General features: G+C 33.6%; 1 protein-coding gene across 6 annotated transcripts in view; it reads left to right on the top strand.

The window, feature by feature from the left end:
• ZFPM2 (zinc finger protein, FOG family member 2) overlaps nucleotides 1-20636 on the top strand; it is a 448655-nt gene that overhangs the window by 78357 nt on the left and 349662 nt on the right. The window lies entirely within an intron of this gene.

Here is a 20636-nt window from a genome sequence, read left to right as displayed (position 1 = left end):
TCAGATCACCATTCCATCATCTGCTCTGCTTTTGCCATTTCATTAGTTGTATTTTTCTTACTCTCTTGTTTCATCTCCTTATATCTTATCTCTTTCTGCTCCTCCCTTTTACCAGCATAACAATCATTAGTGTCAGGTATTGATGTCATAATAAAGATACATATCAAAATGAAAAAGTTAAGGATATAAAAGGGAACCGCCTTAATCTGATGTGATATACCAGATTTTATAATTATATAACTTAAGTAACATAACCTTATCTAAAAATACCTAATAAATATTCTGGAACCCACAGGATTGAAAAAAAAAAAAGCTAACATTTGTTACCTTAAGGCAAAGCAGATTTGCTGTAATGCTTTTGTTGAAAATCATATTTTTATGTTTCTCAGTATATGTGTTCATGATCACTATTAATTTTAATGCTATAGTATAAGATTATGGTATTTTGTACTTTCTTTTTATGATGGTTCTTCATGTTAAAAACTGTCTTTAAAATGATAGTGCTTAATGGAGCTACTGAGGAATTTTTACTCTCTGAAGTACGGGAAATGGCTGTCACCTGCAATTCTGTTCCATGGAAGTAAAGACTTCATGTCTAACTACTACCTTTTAGTAAAACTTTCTGTAGTTTCTTGCTATATAAGTGAATCATACTTGTGATTTGTGATATATCAACACAACAAACTGTGAGTTTAGGAATTGTCTTCTTTCCTCAGAAGAATTGGTCTCCCCTAAGAAAGAAAAAAATCAGATGTGAGTGTGTGTAGACTGTGAAAGAACCACGTGTAGTGTCTGCATTTACTTTAAGCACCTTTGAGCCATAACGAGAAGTTTAATCAGCCACATCACGTCCTATGGGTCACAAATATGATTTGTTAACATATATGGAAAACGTTATATATAACTCCAAAACATATCTGCTACTCAAATTATGTATTTTTAACTTGATAACCAGGCAGGGGGAAAAAAGAAGACAAACTTCACAAAATATAGGACACCAACTCCAATAAAAAGAACTCATGAAATTTACTTAGAGATTTTTTTGTTCACTCAACATAATTAGGCTCAGTTCTGGCAAGCTTAGCTTTTTGGTTTTCTGATCTAAAGCTGATTGGAGCTAACTGTATAGGATCGTATTGTGTGATTGTTTTCATTTAGTATATATTGAACATTTGTCTGTGTCATCAGCATTCAGAGTTTGTTTTTTTTTAAATTGCACAGCACTAAATGATATGGATTTACACTTTTTGAAACCAAATTGTATTAGCATTTAGATTGTTTCTAAAACTTCTTTCTTACAACAAACATTGTGATGAACTTTGCTGAACACTGATTTTTGTCATCCTCTCCAATAATTTCTAAGGCTAAAAACCATGAGTTGAATTAATGACTCAGAATTTGAACCATTTAAAGCTTTGGAAACATATTGGCAAATAGCTCTAATCATTATTTTAGTGACTAAATAGTATTTCATTTTGAATACATAAATATTAATAAAAGTTAATATTTTTGAGTGTTTATAGTCAAATATTGTTATAAGAACCTCACAATTGTTAATGGATTTATCATTCCTATATTACAAATGAGAAAAAAAGAGGTGCAGGAAAATAAAGAGACTTATTCAAGGTGAAACAAGTAATATTTTGGAGGCAGGAATTGAACCCAAACACACTAGATTAATAGCTGACATTTACTATTCAATAGTAGACAATCAGATTTACTGAACTCCTGAGTTAAGAGACTTATTAAAATACATTGTTTGACCCTCTTTAGAATTCTATGCTGTATGTTCACTTATTGTCTTAATTTTACAGATTAAAGAAACAACAACACTGGGACTTTGATTAGGTGACTGGCTCACATCACATAATTAGTAATTGGTAAAGCAAATTTTAAGCTGATGTTATCTGGATTATGTGTCTCAAGTGCCCAAACTCTGAATCTCTACACTTTTTCCTTTGGAACATTTGTGGGTTTAAAATATATCAATATTTAAAATGACATTTAAATGAGCATGTTTTGGACTATTTAATTTGTAGAGATTTCTAGACATGGCGATCCCGTGTCAAATCTTGGGAACAATCTCAGGTTTGTATAGCATCACTGGCACCACTTGTGTAAGAGAACCCGTTTCTCCAGAGCCTTCACAATAGAAAACATGCGGAGAAAAGGGGTGAGGGGGGTGGGGAGTCAGAGTGGGTGAGGCAGCGAAGCCCCCTGAGGAGGGGATATTTGAGCTCAAACCTCACGGGTGACCTGAATCAGAGCGGTGGTGTTCCAGGCGGAGGGAAGAATAAGTGCATAGACCCTGAATTGGGAACAAGCTTTGGCTTTTGAGAGAATAAAAGAGGGCTGATGTTCCAAGATCCAGGGAGGGAGGGAAAGAGGGAGCAAGGACTTCGAGTTTATCTCAAGGAACTTAGTGAAGCCAACTTCCAGCCGGCCCTTTTGTAGGATTTTGTGGGCCATGATACAGAGTTTGGACTTCATCCTAAGTACAGATAGAAAACATGAAAGCAGAGGAGTAACAAAATGTAATTTGTATCCCTATGACAAGGAATGGCCTGCCTGTAGGAGAGGTTGGAGTGGGTTCCTGGAGATTAGAGGCTAGCCACTGTGTTAGCCCTGGTGAGAAAGGTGGCTTCAACTAGGGACACAGAAGTGGAGATGGTGTGAAGCCGTCAGTTGGGTTATGTTTCGGAGGTAGACCTTTAAATACTTGCTGATAAATTTGTTGCATAAGAGAGGGAAAAAGAGGCATCAACTATGACTCCTCACTCTGGGGCTTGAGAAAACTGTTTAAAAATGGTTTAATTGCTGTTGTCCCACTAGACCTAATCACCATGCGCGTAGGAATGTTGTCACCTGTATTCACCATGCATACCCTCCACCTAGCATAAGGCCTGGCAAGCACAGAGCAGTGTCAAAAAATATTATTGAACACTTTAATAATTATTATAAAGCATTAAAATGTTATCTAAATTATTTGCTGCAATATTTCCCCTTATGCTGTATTTTTACATATATTTTTTGATATTTTGACATAAGAAAAGCTCTAAATATATTTAGATTTATGCTGCCTTTTTTATTTATTTATTTTTTTATGGAGACTTGAGTCCACTTATTTATTGCCTTGTGATTTCTTTCATTGTGTCTAAAATATCATTCCCCATGCAAAGGTTTGATTGATAACCACTTCTGTTTCTTACGGTCATTGTTTTTTGGTATACTTCTTGAAAAAAGAACCTGAAACTGATTTTTTAAATTATGGGAGATAAGGGCCTAAATTGATTTTTCTTTCTAAATTGCTAACTAGTTACTTCAACTTAATTAATTTATTAGTCCTTCCCTTCTTTTGAAAAATGTCCTTATTAAATTCTTACAAATGATAATCTGTTTCTAAATGTTTATTTTACTACCATGATCATGGTACTAGATAATGTTTTTATTGTTCTGATTTTATCTCATGTCTGGAATATTTGTACTCCTGGTATGCATTTGGGTTGGACTATAATATTTGTTTGCAACTCTTAACTGTGTATTCCTCCCGATGTTCTAGAGCTGCACTCCAACATGGTCGTTACTAGCCATATATAAATATCTAAATATAAATTTATGTTAATTAATGTTAAATAAAATGAAAATTCTGTTTCTTAGTCATGTCAGCCCAATTTCAAGTGCTCAAAATAGGCACGTGGGGTGAGTGGCTACCATATCAGACAGTGCAGAATGATAGAATATTTTCATCATTACAGAAAGTTCTAACAACATTGCTCTTTTTAGATTCATATTTTTGAAATGCCTAACAATTATCCAAGGATTTTTAAAATAGAATACCATTGTATAGTTAAACTACTTTCAGAATTATTGGCATCTTTATAATATTTGATTTCTACTTCTAAGATTGTGCTATGTAGCCACATTTATAAAACAAGTTATTTTGTCTCTCATTAAATTTTTTGATGTTTTTTTTCAATGTCCTATATATTTGTGGATGAAATTAATCCAAGGAGTTTTTAATTTTTGAAATTGTATAATATGTGTTTTTGATTTGTCCTTTAACCATGTTTCAATTTAGGTATTTTACTTTGATTTTTTTAAAATTTAGTAAGCTTTTTGAAGGGAAATCTTGCATTTTTACTGTATTTTTAATTTTATTAGTATAATGCTCTGCTCATTTAAAAAATCTGTTTTATTGTATTTTCTCTTCAATTTTATTTACTTGTGTTTGCTATTTAATAAATTCCTAAAGGTTATAGGAATTAAGGATTACTTTGTTTTTGTTGTTGTTGTTTTTACTTTTTTAATAGTTTCAGGTATACAAAACAATGTAATAGTTAGACATTTACATCCCTCACAAAGTGACAACCCCCTCCCCCAATCTACTACCCCCCTGACATCATATATATCTGTTACAGTTCCATTGACTCTATTCCCTATGATGTACTCCACATCCTGTGACCACATATATATATATGTGCATATATGTATATATATATATATATATATATATATATATATATATATATATATGTATTAAATTATAGTTGACATTCATTATTATTCAGCTTCAGCTTTAGGTGTACAGCTCAGTGGTCAGGCATCTACACCATCCACGATGTGGTTTCCTTAATAAGACAGGTGCCCATCTGACACCCTACAAAATCTTTACAACAGTGTCGATTATATTCCCCAAACTGTCTTTCATATCCCCGTGGCCATCTTGTGGTTTCTGGTTGTGCTTTCTAATTCCCTCACCTTCTCCTTCATCCCCATGCCCCTCCCATCTAGCAAACCTCAGTTTTTTCTCTATTATCTCTGAGTCTGTTTCTGATTAGTTTGTTCATTTATTCTGTTCTTTAGATTCCACATATAAGTGAGATCATCTGGTATTTGTCTTTCTCTGTCTGACTTACTTCACTTAGCATAATGTTCTTTAGGTACATCCATATTGTTGCAAATGTTAAGATTTCATTCTTCTTTATGGCCAAGGAATTCTCCATTGTATAAATGTACCACAATTTCTTAACCCAGTCATCTACCGATTGGCATTTCGGTTGTTTCCATGTCTTGGCTATTGTTAATAGAACTGCAATAAACATAGGGGTGCAAAATAAAGGCAGTATCGATTCTTATTCAGTTTCCCCTCATTTTTCACAAAGAATCTCTGGGCCTGTCTCCTCTGCAACATTTGGATGCTCTGAAATGATTTTGTGTATTCCTATCATGACCTTCCATATGTATTTCATCATTTGCCTTCAGGAAATCTTATGCACATCACTGGAGTTCTTACTGGTCATTTTGCTGCCTTTCTTAGGCACTCTGAAGTCAGAAAACCAGTAATAAAGGAAGCTAGCATTTGAACATAAAACTACCAAAACCACATCACTTATTCTTTCAAAAAGTTATTTTTAAGAAAAATTCTAAGTTTTTTTCACATTACATATAATTTCTGATTGCATTGCGTTGTAATACATTTACTTTTTAGAAACTATTGAAATACCTAATGTTTGGTGAGAGTATATGTTTTATGAATTATTATAAAAATTTATTCTTTGTTTATAGGAAACATAATAGTATCTAACATCTAATTTTGTACATATAGGTTGTATTTTGTTAGTTATTCAAATTCTCTATTTTTTTTATTTCTCAACGTATGCCATTATGATAATCGTTTGTGGATGTTTTTTACTAATTGGTACTGCTACTGACTTTTTAAAATCAGTATCCCATAACTTTAATTGTAATTCTTTAAATTTTGTGTGATACTAATATTGTCAGCATTCCTGTATTTTCCTTTATGCTTGCTGACTAATAAATATTTGCCTATGTTTTCATGTGGAAGCATCTTTAACATTTTTAAATGTTCAATGAAAAAAATGAATGTTTTTGTTTTTTATTCCAATTATAAACTTGTTCAGTTACTGTCTAGATACAGCATTCTGCTTTTGTGTTCCTAATGATTGTATTCTAACTTTGTGTTTTTGAATATATTTTTATTATTGATTGGTTTTAATATCTTTAAACATACGAAAGGTAGAAAGCCTACTAAATGTTATCTTAAAGTATTACCCTTTTAAAAAAATGGTTAATTATGAAACCAAAATAATTTAACCCTCTTTTACAGAGGAATGATAATTGGGTGTTTTGACTTCTTTTCAACCCTACTTCCCTGTTCTCTATTAATCTATGTTTGATGTTTGATAACCGTGGTAAAATTTAATTCTTGTTTTAAAATACATTTTCTAATATTGTATTCTATTACCTTAGTTTAAACAGGCATTTAGACTCATTAGAATCAAACTTCTTTTATTTGTAATTTACATTTTTAAAAAGTATCTTTCTATATTTAGCAAATTTCAGTGTTCTCTGAAAAATATTTTTAAGCACAGTTTTGCTGTTCTTAATGGCTAAGAATTCATCTCTCTGAAATTGAGAGAACATTTTTTAATAAGGTCTGTAGAAATGATATTTTATGATGTACTTTGTAAGGCCCTGCAGATCTGGCACTGTTTTGGTCAATACCACGTATAAATTTTAGAGTTAACTGAATATAATGTTCTTTTACAGCTTTTCCCTGTAATGTTATGCTAGCTTTCCCTTCTGCTTTTTGCTAGCTATGTATGTAGTATGTATGTATGCATGTATGTATGGGTTTGTTTTTTTGGAAATCTACTTTTGCTGAGTGATAGCTTTGGTGAGAGAAGATGGACTTAGGGTAAAAAAGATGATTCTTTACTAATGCTCTTTAAAAATATGACAAGGATGAACTTGGTATTGATTTTGATTATTTTCCTTAATCTCAAATATAGGGGCTTTGTTCAAGTCTAGACATTGTTAATATGCATACATTTTTAATATACATATTGCCAATTCATCATTTCCTCAGTTTACTTAAATTTATGACTATCTGTTATTAGTGGGTTGCATTCCATAACCAGTCTTCTCTAGTGTTTCTTTCCCATCTCTTATCTTTTTAACTGTTTTTTATTACCTTGAAGTCTCATGTGGTTTCTCTTCATTTGTCATGAGTGTCACTAATTCTATTTTTCTGGACCATCAGTCTATGTATTATTGCTTATCGTTATACTTTTTATTTTGTATTGTAATTTTATTGTAACAGTCTTTTCTTAGTGTATATTTAGATTATTTTAAATAATGTCTTTGAAATCTGACTGAAAATATGAAGTATATTTTTTAAAATATTATTGCATCTTGTAAAGAAATAATTTCTGGGGAGACAGGAAAAGCTTTTCTTTCTTAGTCATTAGCATATTGTTTGTCTTATGTTCCAAATTTCTCCCCCATCTCTAACCCTCAACTCCTAGGGGCTCTTAATTTATATATGTTTAACATACTGAAATAACAGATCCAGTTAGGCTGTACAATAGAAGATCAGCACAATTTAGAATTTGTGTCATCCTTCTCAGCTTTGTCCTGGTTGCTGGTTCTTTTTCCTTCTCAGAATTGAAGATGGCAGAGCCAGGACCACATGAGTGGGTGTGTTGAATGGTCCTTGGCCAGGAGCCAAAACACTCAGTTCATGACGTTTTCTCCTTATCAGTGAGAGTTCCTGGTGAGATTTGTGATTTCCCTGGCATTGCAAAGGAACCAAAATTGAGACCCGTGTGGAAGGCTAGTCATTCTAAGGGACTTTTGTGGTTATTAATAAAAATGTCGATTTGGCCATAGGCCCTGGGGTTCTTACCACAGATGATAGAAAATGATAGAGTCTAGGGAAGAGATCTAAATGGTTTAGAAGCTGAAAGATAAGCAGGTTCTTTCCATAGTCAGGAATATGCTCTTTCTTTTTCCTTGTGCACAATTGTTGCATCAGCCAATTTTATGGGATTTTTAAAGGAGTGGCTTTGTGTCTTCATTCTCTCAAACATATTCTTAGAAGTGCAGTTCTGTATTGTAGAAAATAGATTTTACTATCTAACCGATTATAGAAAGCTTTTTATCCAAACAGATTAATTTCCTCTTTCCCCCTCTTTGTTTTAAATTTATTTAAGCTTTAGGTTGAGTTAGTGATCTGTCATATTATTTTCTTTCTCGATGCCTTATTCCCAGATACACAAGATGTTACTGTGCCTTGTATATAGTAACAAGACAGGTTGCTATTAAAATATTTAACTCAGCACAGTATGAATCTGAATTTTTCAAAGAGTTTTTGAAATTTTCAGTAGCTGTGTTTGGAATCCTGGCAGATTTCTTAAAAACATTTTAGATCCTCCACTCACCAACAGCTCATAAAAAGATCAGATCTACCTGACCACCCCCACCCCCACCCTTGGATCCCTCACTGTAATTCTTCATAGGCAACCACATATTTTAAAAACAAAACTGAAAACAAAGAAAAAAGTAATGATTTCCACAACCTAATTTAGAACTGCCTCAGTTGTGTTACAGTTAACTCTCCCAAGAGCTCTGGGAAGCTTGATGGAATGGAATTTCCCCCCTTCACCATGAGCCAAATCTCCATATGGTGCATGAATAATTCTCAAGCGCAATGGACAAAATAAATGGCCAAACTGACATTGTGTGTCTCTTCAGATATGGAAAGGAGGCCTCATAGAAAACGATACAATAGAACTAGTGAGTCTAATTTTCTGTCAGTGCGTACACCATCCTCCCCGGCGCAGGACAGAGTGTTCTTCAGCAAAGTATAGAACTAAAGTATAGAGGAAGAAAGTGACCTCATGGGTTTACTGGTGAGACATGATCATCCACTCTTATGTTGCCTCTCACATTTCTTTAGGAATGCCATAACTTATATCTGTGTCACACTCCTCTTCCCATAGGTTTGGAACACAGATCGGTGTTAGAATAAGTTGGGGTGCAGGATTAGAATGCTGTTTCCTGGATCCTATTCCAGAGCTGTGGAATCTTTGGGATTGGGGCTTGAAAGTCTGCATTTTTATCAAACCTTCAGCATGATTCTAATTCGCACTAAATGTGGTCCCTATTAAAATAGAGGTTAGTGACTAAGACAGGACAAAGAGAAAAATGGCAGAATCAACATCAGGTACCGTGATATCCCTCTGCAAATGCAAAGGGAATCAGTACGTTTTTACGAACTTTTTTTTACTTCTTTAATACTGGAGCCAAATGTTAGCCTGAGTCTAAGATAGAATGCTGGACCAGAGAAGATTGTGCTGGGTGACAGGTAAATTCTTTCTTTCTTTTTGCTATCAGAAAGCGTAAGGTAATCATAGCTAGAGGGGAGAATCAGATTGCACGCTTTAGTTAACAGTAAATGACGTCTATTCATTGATTTAATTTCTTGCATTTTCTGGTATGATTTACTTGTTTATATTTTTCCAAGCCCAAAATAAAATATTCTAGGTATATAAAGCAGAGAGTGTGGCCTGGCAGAATAATTTTCTGAACAATGGCAGGAAAATATCTGAACTAGGAAAAGATTATTAATATAAAAATCATTCATATGTTTTGCTTCATGCTGACTATACTAGTTGTAAGTAGTAATGGGTCAATAGAAAAACAAAATAAAAAAAGCAAACCAAAAACAATCTGAAGAAACGTTAATTCATGCTTAAGGCAAATCTTTATTGAAAACCATATATTTCAAGATTTTTCAAATTAGATGTATTTGTTTATGAAAGTTAGAAAGCATGGATTCAAGAGCAATGTGAATTAAATATTCTTCAGGTGAAAATTTCCCTATGTTTATTGCCATGCACTGAATAGTAGGTAAATCGTGATAAGTCTGATATGCTGGTTTTTCTATTTGGAGGGAAGGAATGTGTATTTCTTTGTGTGAAATGAGAGGGTGGTTGGGGTGAGACACTTTCTAGGTTTTCATGAAGTATAGCTATCTCATCAACATTGAAGTAAGACCCTCATAACTTAACCACCTTCAGTATAGTTAGGAAATGCATGTTTACTCCTACAGTTTAAAGGAGAAAATGAAATTCTACTTAATTTGAAGAGAAGATACCAAGCCTGTTTTTCTTCCCATATGCGATGCCATAGAGGTGCTTATGCCAGAAGTGCATAGGAATGTGCCTCATGGAAACTGTCGCAGGGGTTATGACGCAGATATTGCAGGGTTGCAGCAGCACAGGAGAGCGCATTTATGTGAGCCTTCCACCTTCTGCCTTACCCTATAACTTCTGCCTGGAAAGGTGCTTGCTTTTATTCTGTTGTAGGCTTTGTTGCCAATAAGGCGGAGGACATTTTCTTTTTAAGAGCTCCTTAGATGCTTTCTCCAGGTTGTGACTGCTGGAGCAGTGTGGATAAGCCGGCTTTGTTATCACTGGCACCCTACCTGCTCTCCTAATTCTCCAGAGAGTAAGTGTTCTTAAAAATATAGCTATATCAAGTGCCTCGGTGTCTTTAGACAGTCTTTTAATGTGCTAGTATAAAGTAAAAGTCTTTTTTGAAGATATGTTTTATGGGGAAGTGCTTTCTGGGGCCTCTTGAGATGTTCACAGGTACTGAATCGAGGTACCTTGATGGTGGTTTAATGACACCATAGAATACTTGTTATAAAGTGCCCTTTTGATGTGCGTCCTAGGGCATGTCACAATTAGAGCGGAGTAAACATGTTGATTTTGGTTTTACCTCCACACACAAAGCCCCCTTCGTCTTGTTAGGGTTTTGCAACTACAGATCTGCTGGAGGTTTTTTTCTTTCCTTCAGAGATGAAAGAGATCTGCCGGAATGGAAATTTGGAAAAATGACACATACACCTGTGAAATTAGGCAAATTCTTATAAAGTTCTGATTCCAACCAATACGCGGGTTCCACAACAATGCTTTGTTTTGTGTGAGGACTTTTTTTCTGGCTGTGCAAAGAACATGTGTGCAGGACTGTACAGGCTTGGGAAGAATATTCATCATTATTTACTGTGTCAAACCCAAACCGAGGGCCAAGTTGGCCGCATTCCAGGAGCAGGAGGCCACACCTATTTGTGAAAAATGGAACAGATTTCTGTAGTTGCCCTCACTTTGACTATTTGGTTAAAGGTGGTGGTGCCAGGACATGCAGTTTTGTGAGCCGCATATGTGGGTTAACGATTAAGGTTGGGCATGGTGTTGCTCCATAAAGTCCCAGAGACCACACTTGGTTTGTGCACCCGCCTGATTATAATAAGGGGTTGGAGCGAGGCATGATGGGAGGAACAAATGTGTGATCTGGCTGGGAACTCCGGCTTCACACTGATTGTCACTGATTGATTAACCAGCTCTCTCTGGCTGGACAGAGCATCCTCCCTGTCTCATGAAATACTAAATCCTCAAAAGAGGAGGATGAGGAGAACACTGTGTTGTTTGAAGGTCTTGGTCTTTAAGAGACTCAAACAGCACAATGTAATTCTAAAAACTGGTGATGCTGTCCCATTTGTATAAAGACTTTCTTTCTATACGGTAGCCAGACATGTATGAGGGTTTTTTAGTAAAACAGCTCCCTGATCAATTGTTTGCGTCATCCAGGACTCCTGGAAAGGTATGGAGAAGTAACATTTGGGGTCAGCCTGACGTGGTTACAATGTATTCCATGCCATTCCAGAATCATCTGAAACAATGTGATTTGAGAGCTTGCTGGGCTCTGGCAGGATTTTGGAGAATGAGTAACCAGCACTATAATAAAAAGTAAACCTAACCTGCCACTGATCAGGAGTGACTACATTGAGTTTTCCAGGTGAAAAGTAGTTGGATCACAGACCATCAACTGCAGTTGATGCAGTTGATGCAGTTGAGGCATGGAGCGTTAAGTGCAAAATATTGCAAGTGTATTGTGTCTCATAAGTGACAATAATAAATATAATTTGTGCTGTTACAAAGTAACTTCTATACAACATTTATATTCTTTCACAGTTATTCTCAAACTTGAGCATGTGTCAGAATCACCTGCAGGGTTTGTTAAAACACAGATCCCTGGGCCCCAACCTCACTGTTTCTGAAATCAGATCTGTGGTGACTCAGATAATGAATTTTGAATATCTAACAATGTTCTCGATGCTAATGCTGCTAGTCCAGGAATAACACTGGAGAGCCACTGTTTGCTGACAAACTTGTGATAACCCGATGAAGTCAGACATCATTGTGAGAGCAGTTATTTAAAAAAAACATTTTTTTTCCAGGAGGTTCAATCAATAATTAATTGCATGTGTAAAGAATCATTTTAACAAGGCAGGGTCAGAAAGGGTGTTATTAAAATGAAGGATTGGAAAATAGAAATTAATCTATTTGATGAGAGGAGGGTTAGATTAGAATTTTATTAGTTAAGAAGAAAACAAGTTTATACACAGTAATGAAAACCTGATGCAAATGTTTTTGTTGATTTTCTCCTCTAAATTTTTTCCCCAAAATCTTTGCAGTAAATTGATAATTTTCCTTCATTTCCTGCATGTAGCAATATGCATACAGAATGTTTTCATGTAAGACAAATATGTTGCATATGAGACAAAGAAGTGCATACTGAATGTTTTTAAGGACCATGCTTGATTCATGAAATTTGCCTTATGAAATTGCTTACGAAAGTTAGTCATCAGAGTTCTTTGCTTAGCATTCATTATTTGGCTAGTGATTCTATTATTATTGACTTTTTTAAAGTCAACAAATAATGTTGTCTTTGATTCGCTCTGGAAAAAGAAATATGTATTTATTCTAGAGTCAAAAGACTACATCTATACATCCCTTGTTTTCCTGTTCTTTTATCTATTTATCTCTTTAAATAAAATAATTTTTAAAATAACAGCTCTTTTGCTTATACTAATTTAACTTGGTTACGTAACTACGTAGGATGTTATCAACTAGTTTGCAGAATTTGGTTTTGTTAGATAAGAAGACTAGCTATATTTTCATGGTGCTTTGAAATTTGTAAATAAAATGTATGTTTTTATGTACAAGTCTATAAAATTATGTTTGGATTAATTAACTTTATAAATATTTCTCTGCCACATATCATGTATGTGAGTTTCTGTGCATAGGTCAAATCCTTTTATTTCTTGCTCATACCTAGTACCTTAAAAATCTAAAAACTATAATCATATTCTGGGTAACACCTGAAGTTTTTTTGTGATAGTGATGTTGACTTTGGAGAAAAAATTCTGCTTTGCCTGATCCCACTTCCCTGAACAAAGTTCTGGCAGTCTGAGGGTAAGTGGTACCCACTTTGAATAACCAGGAGAGATCCACGAGTTTCACACTGTTGAATGGAATAAACTTTCTCCAACAATACAAATAATAATAAAGTTAAAGCTATGTGTTTAGACTTTTAAAAAAATGGCCGAGTGTTATCTCTCCTTGATTTAGTCTTCAATTATTACAGTTAAATTCAAATGAAAAAATACTTATTTGAGTAAGTATTATAATAAATGTCACGGCTAAATGCAAGGTACCATAGTTGTTGCTTCTAGTGGCAAATATAGGTAAGATAAACTTATAACAGGGGAAATAATAAAAACGCATGCCTAGAATTTAGTATATCTAAGAAGCCTTTCCTGCCTTCCCTATGTTAAAATGGAGTATCTTTAAAAAATACACACACACACACACACATATGTCATGCCTAATATGTATAAAGTTTGTCTCCTTAGCTAGATTATCTATTTCCTTTGGGCTTGGGATATCCATTTGGTACACTGCTGTTGTTCTAGTACCTAACAGAATGCCAGAATGCCTGCCAGGTTCTTCACTCTCAATAAATACAGTTAAATAAAGAATGAATGAATGAATGAATGAATGAATACATGAAAGTCTCATAAAGAGAACAAAATAACATACAAGCCTTTCATCTTTTGTACTTATTACCAGCTAGGAGAATTTTAGTATTGAAATACATCATCATCATATAAAATATAAGTTTTAGTAATGAATATACTTTCATATTTCTTTATGATAGGGTTACCAGCTTAATAAACCAAGAATAGCTTTATGGGGCTCTGGACTGAGACCTGATTACAAAATATTTGAATTTCAGTGCCATCACTGTCAGTAATTTCTTGGGTCAATGCACAAGGCATTTACTAATGAACGGAATTTTTTCAATGCCTGAGTTACTTCCTGAGAGTAAATTAGTCATTAGAGAGTCTAGTTCAAATTTGTCTGTATTTCCTCAACTGACTTTATTTTTCCTGTGATATCAGTGTTTAATCTGCTATGTAAGATTAGTTGGTGCTTGCTAGATTTATGTATGTTCTAAGCAAAATTGTTATTTTCTTGTTAGTGTTATTTAATTTGAAGGAATCCTAAACAAAGAATTTTAGGGGAAAAACATTTAAAGAATTTAAGTTCTTTTAAGATTTATATATAAGAAGTGTTGGTACTGCCATGCATAAAAATGGCCAAGGACATTGTAGCAAAGAATATTACTCTATTTGTATAAAATCAAAGAGTTCATTTTACCCCTAAAGAAACAATTTGAATAAAACCCGACCCCCTTCCCTTCTTTTTACAATGGAATATGGTCAAATTCAAACCTCCATTAAAAATTCTCTAATATCTTTTTTTGCATTAACATTTCAAAACTCAATTTAAGTATGCACAGATCTCATTTTTAATAAACTTAACAAAATTCAGGTAATTTCCTTCAACTTTCTAGATTGAAGGACAGCAGTTGGTACAGATATAAAAAAGATGTGCAGCTATGAGCAAAGCCCAAAATCAATTATATATAAGAAATAACATAACACATGGAAAGAAATTAATCAAAAAGAAGAATTTCTACTCTATGATTCTCTGGTCTGCTACCTGCAGGCAACAAACGCAAATGAAAAAAATCAACATTCTTCTGGCAGATAAGAGAAAAATTAATAAAAATGTTTCCTTCCTACCAGATCCCCTGATGCAACTATTGTTAAAAGTGAGTGACTGCAGGAAGAACTTGCTCGTTTAAAATACTACTTTTTCAGACTAGAGAAATAAGGTTTTATTCTTGCTGTTAAGCTCAATTACATGAGTTAGTATGGATTTGCACTGTCCAAAGAGCATCCTTCTTCTTCGCCCCTTCTCATTAAATGGCTCTGTGGGATATGCATGAGACAAATGTAATAGGAACCAAGTGAGAAGCATTTTGTGGTGTGCCTACAGGGTAATGATTCGTAAGGAAGTCTGAGTGTTGCAGCTGAAAACTCTGAGAGGAACTACGAAGAGCCACAGATTATGCCCCGGATGAAATTAGTAAAAAGATATCAGTACTCTAAAGACAGAAATGTTCCTACTCCATAATGAGATGAGAGGGGCACCGTTTTGAGGATTTCTGCTTTTTATTTTAGAGGAATTTTTGTTTTCTATTTCTAAATGAATAAATAGAACATGAAACTAAAAATCTTTACTACTGGAAGGGCTTTATATTGTATATTTTATTAATACCATCCGAAGTTAACAAAGAAATATGAGGCTAGAATTCAGAGTAGTAGGTAACAGGGCATCCAATTTAAATAACAGTTCAGTGCCTCATTTCCATCACATATAGAAAAACGTTACATGAGTTTAGAATGGAAAGTTCTGTTTTAACTCCTTTTACCTGCCTATTAAAATACAGCACACTTGTATAGAGTTTTGACATATTTGTATATTACATAAGAAATGTGAACCAGAATTTGTCCCTAGTTTATATTATCGTATTTACCTTTGCAAAGGTAGCAACGCATGATAAATATGGAGCAATTATTATGTAACAATTAAAGCATGATATTTGCTTAAATTGTCAGACTTGGAGATCCTTATTGTTTTATTTTAGAAGGTTTTACATACCTTCTCATTCCTTTGTTTGAGTAGATCTTTTGCAAATGACTTTGAAGGAGCACGGAACAGAGCTGGATACTGGGGACAACATCACCATTTTTATTTTCATTAATTTATTAAGATTTTGAGAAATTTATTCTGTTGGTATGTATTCTTTGTTCTGTGCATGAGTAAAATGATACCAAGTTTGTGATGGAAGTATTAATATTAATAATGCTCTTCGATATAAAAATGATCTGAAATGGCACAGATTAAGAAGCACGGGAATAAAGAGGTTTGGAAATATTTCTGTGTTTTCGGGGAAAATTCACCTAGCAGAATTTCTGAGCACGCCTTGATGGATTATTGTAATTATTGGGAATGATAATATTTTAATGTGACTTTCTTCCCACCTGTCAGTTGCAATCAAGGCTGCCCAGTATGCTGAAACAGTCTCATTTTGCTAGGTGGCTAGTCTTGTGCAGCTTCTAGAATGTTTAGAATATTAATGCACGGAGAGGAGATTGAATGCTCTCTATAGTTCCATTATGACAAAGTGTTTGTGTTGTTTAAGTCAAAAGGCATGCAAAACCTAACTAAAATAATTTATAATAAATTAATGCCAGTGAGTGCTTAAGAGAAAGGACCCCTTTTGGGGAATATTGCATCAGAGCCATAGAATTTGGTTTTTTACCCCCCTCTTCCTATTTGACAGTGTATATTAATTTCTGTAGAATTTAATTTCTTTCTTGGGTGCCTCATTCTGAAGTGCTTTGAATTTATATGAACACAGAGAATCTGATATTAAGGTGAGGGTGGGTCTAGTTTATAGTAGGCTACCAAGGGAGGAAGTTATTTATGGAGACAACATAGGTTGAAAGACACGAATATTTGATTGAATACTTACTATATTCATCTTTATCATTTCTTCCATGTCCTCATTGTTGCTTACTTTAATACTCTTTCCTCTGAAGTCTCATATATCTTTTATATTTTTTCCCTTCTGGCTTTTGCTCCAGTGAGTGGCTATGGATGGGTGTCAGGAATTTCTTTAACCACGTGAAATTTTAGCACGGATTTTCTCATCAATTCATTTATCTGGGGAGTAAGTACTCCTTGAACTGCTTCTTAACCACAGAAATCCAATTCTTTATTTTCATTTCTTTTCAACTCTCATGCTACCACTGTATACGCTGTACTACTTCATCTTGAATGTCGCATTTATCCTTTGCCAATTCCAGATCATTGAAACAACCACCACATGAAAAATTCTCCTACACATAGGCCCAGCTTTTACAGTGTAGCTGTTGGTACTGGCTAAATGAAAGGCTTCACCCTACTTTGGCGGCCATCAGTCTTGTCCAGTGTTGTGAATCTGTACAACCTTCTTGCTTCAGCTTTATCTCAGCAGGACAAGGGCAGCTGTGGTCAGTTCAAGTGGTTGCCGTGTACCCAGCTGTCTCCCTTTCTGAAAATGGGAGCACTCCCCCCAACCCCCGCCCAGAATCTCCCAGTAATCTTTATCATTCGTCCGGTATAAAATATGAAAGGATGGGTACTCAGTCTGAAAATTGATTAACAGTGTTGTGGACCAGGCATAGAACACTGTTGCATTCGTAGCTTTAGGATGTATGGCTAATTTTGAGCATTTTAAACTGAGGTAAATATTTATATTTATAAACATTGAGACTATTAATTCTGGTGACTATGTTTGGATATCTATAAATCAGCGGCAATTGAAGAGCTGAAATTCAGATTTCCTTATACTTGTCTGCCAAGTGGTCTCAATCAGAAGTAATTTTCTCCATGAGGGCACATGGAACTCAATCGTGAATCTTTTCTGGGTAGATGTTATTATTTGTGTCAAATTTTGGGTGGTGATTTTTCTGAAGTGGACTTCTGTGCCCACTAATCCATACACAGGAGGTTCCTTCATTCCGTCTTTCATTGGTGCTATTAATTGTACTAGTGCTCCAAGTGTCTCGTACCTTTTTAAAATGTTACTTTATGAAAAAATAAAAATAAAAATAAAAAATAAATAAATAAAATAAAATGTTACTTTATGGCCACCGACTATCTGTAAGGTTTTCCTGTTGAAGGAAAATGCAATATAAAGAGCAGAGTAAGATCTGATCTTAAACCATAAATACTACGCATTTTAAGAGAAACCTCTTTTTTATTTTTCTTCCCCAGAGCCTGATTTGATAGCATGGCTAAAGGAACGGTTAGTAATTTCACATTTTCAAGTACAGTAAATTATATAAATCTGACACTTGCTTTGGGAGAAATACAAGTTGGCAATTAAATCACCATCTTGTGGCTTGTTCTCAATACTGACATTGAGATCTCGTGTATTTTTCAACAGTGAGCTCAAAAGAATTTTTCACTTTTCATTTTGATTTCTGTAGTTTGTTTTTGAAAATAAGTGCTTCTTTTCAGTTATGTGCTTGGACTTGCAAATTGATAGCCAGCATGTAAAATAAAACCGTCCTTGGAATATAGAATAGTATACTATCAATTAAGAATTAATCTTAATCTTTGATAAGTAAAAGTTTTATATATGTGTAACAGGGATGGCTTGGTTATTAAGCATAGATCAATGCATTGTGGTTTTGTTTCCTTTTAAATTTTCACATGAGCTTTTCAATTTAATTTTTAATAAAACAACTGAATTTGAGAGCATAATATGGGAGCCAATTTGTTAAGTCATTGAGTATTTTAAGTAACTGTTCCATTATATATTATCTTTAATAAAAACCTCTTCTAAGAATTAGTATATATGCTCATAATTTCATTTTTTAAAAAGAAAGCATTTTTATTACTATTGATTTTTACTTACACATTCCTTCTCTTTTATAATATACAAGCTTTTATAATTGAAGAGCATTCAGAAATTAAAAAAAGGAATTCACTAAATATATGAACTATTCAAAATATTTATTTTACAAAATAGACATTTTTTGTTAGCTAAACTCATATATTGTCATTTTTGTTATTGTTTATATCAGGGCCATTTCTTTACAGATTGACTGAGTACGAGTATAAAGTATGCATATAATTATAATCAATTATTTTAGTTTTGATAAAATCTACAAGATGATCTTTGTGATTTTGCGGGAGAGTGTCCAATATTTTGTAATATGTATTCTCAGTAATCTGAGAAGAACAACAAGAGAATGCTCAGCTTTTAAACACTAGATCTTTAAGCATCTATGAGTAGTTACATTAATATGAATTAACAAATTCTGAAGATTCTTATGTTTATGAGTTATCTATATTTTATAGTTTTATTTATGAAGGAATGTGTTTCTAACTACCAAAGAATGGCTTGCATAGTAATATGGTATGTTAATAAAAGGTACTTTGAAAACCTTGTGTTTTCACATCAACTTTTTTACTAATTAGTAACCTTATTCCAGTTAACTAACCTTGTTAGCTTTATTTTCCAGATATACAAAATAAAAATAGTAAAAATTCCCATACCTACCTTGTTGTGTTATTTTAAAGATTACAGAAAAAGTGCTTTGAAAGTCCTACATGAAACACAAATGAGACAGCTTTACATGTCTTCTTTTGACCAAAATTGTTATCATTGTTTTGAAAAAAATGTGGAATATATTTTATTATACTACTGATTAGACTCAGAATTAATAATTAGAAGTATCAGATGTTTAACGATTATAATATTTTACATTACTACTATTTTATATATTCTTTGCATATCTTGTTACTTGACATTTGTTTTAAAAGGTGAATGACTGTAGTTTTAAACTGAAATAATGCATAAAAAATAAAACCTAATGTGAGATCCATGAATTTTGAATGTGGTCTGTACAAAAACCCATTTGTATTTTTTCAAACCCGCCACCTTGAGTATAAGAAAACACTTTATTGGAGTGTTTGGAATTGGGGGATCCTTTCTTCCTTAACATTTTTTTTATTTTTCTTTCTTTCTTTTTTTAAATTAAATTTATTGGGGTGACAATGGTTAATAAAATTACATAGGTTTCAAGTGTCAAATATATAGTGATGGAAGGAGAACTGACTGTGGGTGGTAAATATTTGTTATTTTGAAGAAAAAAAAATTAAAAAGGACAAAGAAACTCCATAAGAAATTTTTTGCTTGGATGTTTCTTAATTAAATTCATGCAACTAACTAATTCTTTCCGTGAAAAAGTGTCATATGAATACAGCTTTTTGGAAGCTGGCTTTTGGAAAAACCAGGTATACCACTGTGCTGTATGTACCTATTTTTGTTTGCCCGCATATATATAAAAATTGTAATATATTCACTATTTTAAATTGTTTATAAGATTTGTCCTTTGGTCCTGAAAATTTTCTAGCACATTGCTAGAAAGTAAAGGAAAGATACTGCCTAAGCCTTTTAAGTATTTAGCCTGTCTGATGAGAACTGACATGAATGACAATTAGAACAAATTACAATTGTGTTCCTTGCATAAAATGCCACGTTTCTTTAGGAGCAAATGCAGGCTTCTGCTTAGTAAAATGAGTCAGAGATTTTGATTCTTTTGGGCAGTCAGAAATTGACTATCAGCAGTGTGGTATTCTCACATAGTCCTCTTATGATCCATCTGAACAACTACAGGCCTCCTTCTCCTTTCAATAAAATCGGTCCATTAATGTAGTGTACCTCACTCTCATTCACTCTAAGGAAGTTGTATTTTTATTACTGAAAAAGTATCACATAAATACAAATTACATTTTTTCATTAGAAAAATAGTTTTCATTTCAGAAAAATTCAATTAATTATGAATAAGGGTAGGCTTTCATCAGGGAGAGAAATATATAATTTTCCTTTAAGCCTCAAACACATATAATGAAATCTTTTCTCAGAATCCACTCTTAAGATGGATTTTTAAAAGTATAGACTTTATTAAAATCTTAGTTCAATTAAAATGCATTCAGTTACTTTAAATCTTTATT

This window comes from Rhinolophus hipposideros (assembly GCF_964194185.1).
Source record: "Rhinolophus hipposideros genome assembly, chromosome: 13".
Classification (NCBI taxonomy): Eukaryota; Metazoa; Chordata; class Mammalia; order Chiroptera; family Rhinolophidae; genus Rhinolophus; species Rhinolophus hipposideros.
Note: the sequence above shows the minus strand (reverse complement) of the source record. Positions and strands in the feature narration are given on the sequence as shown.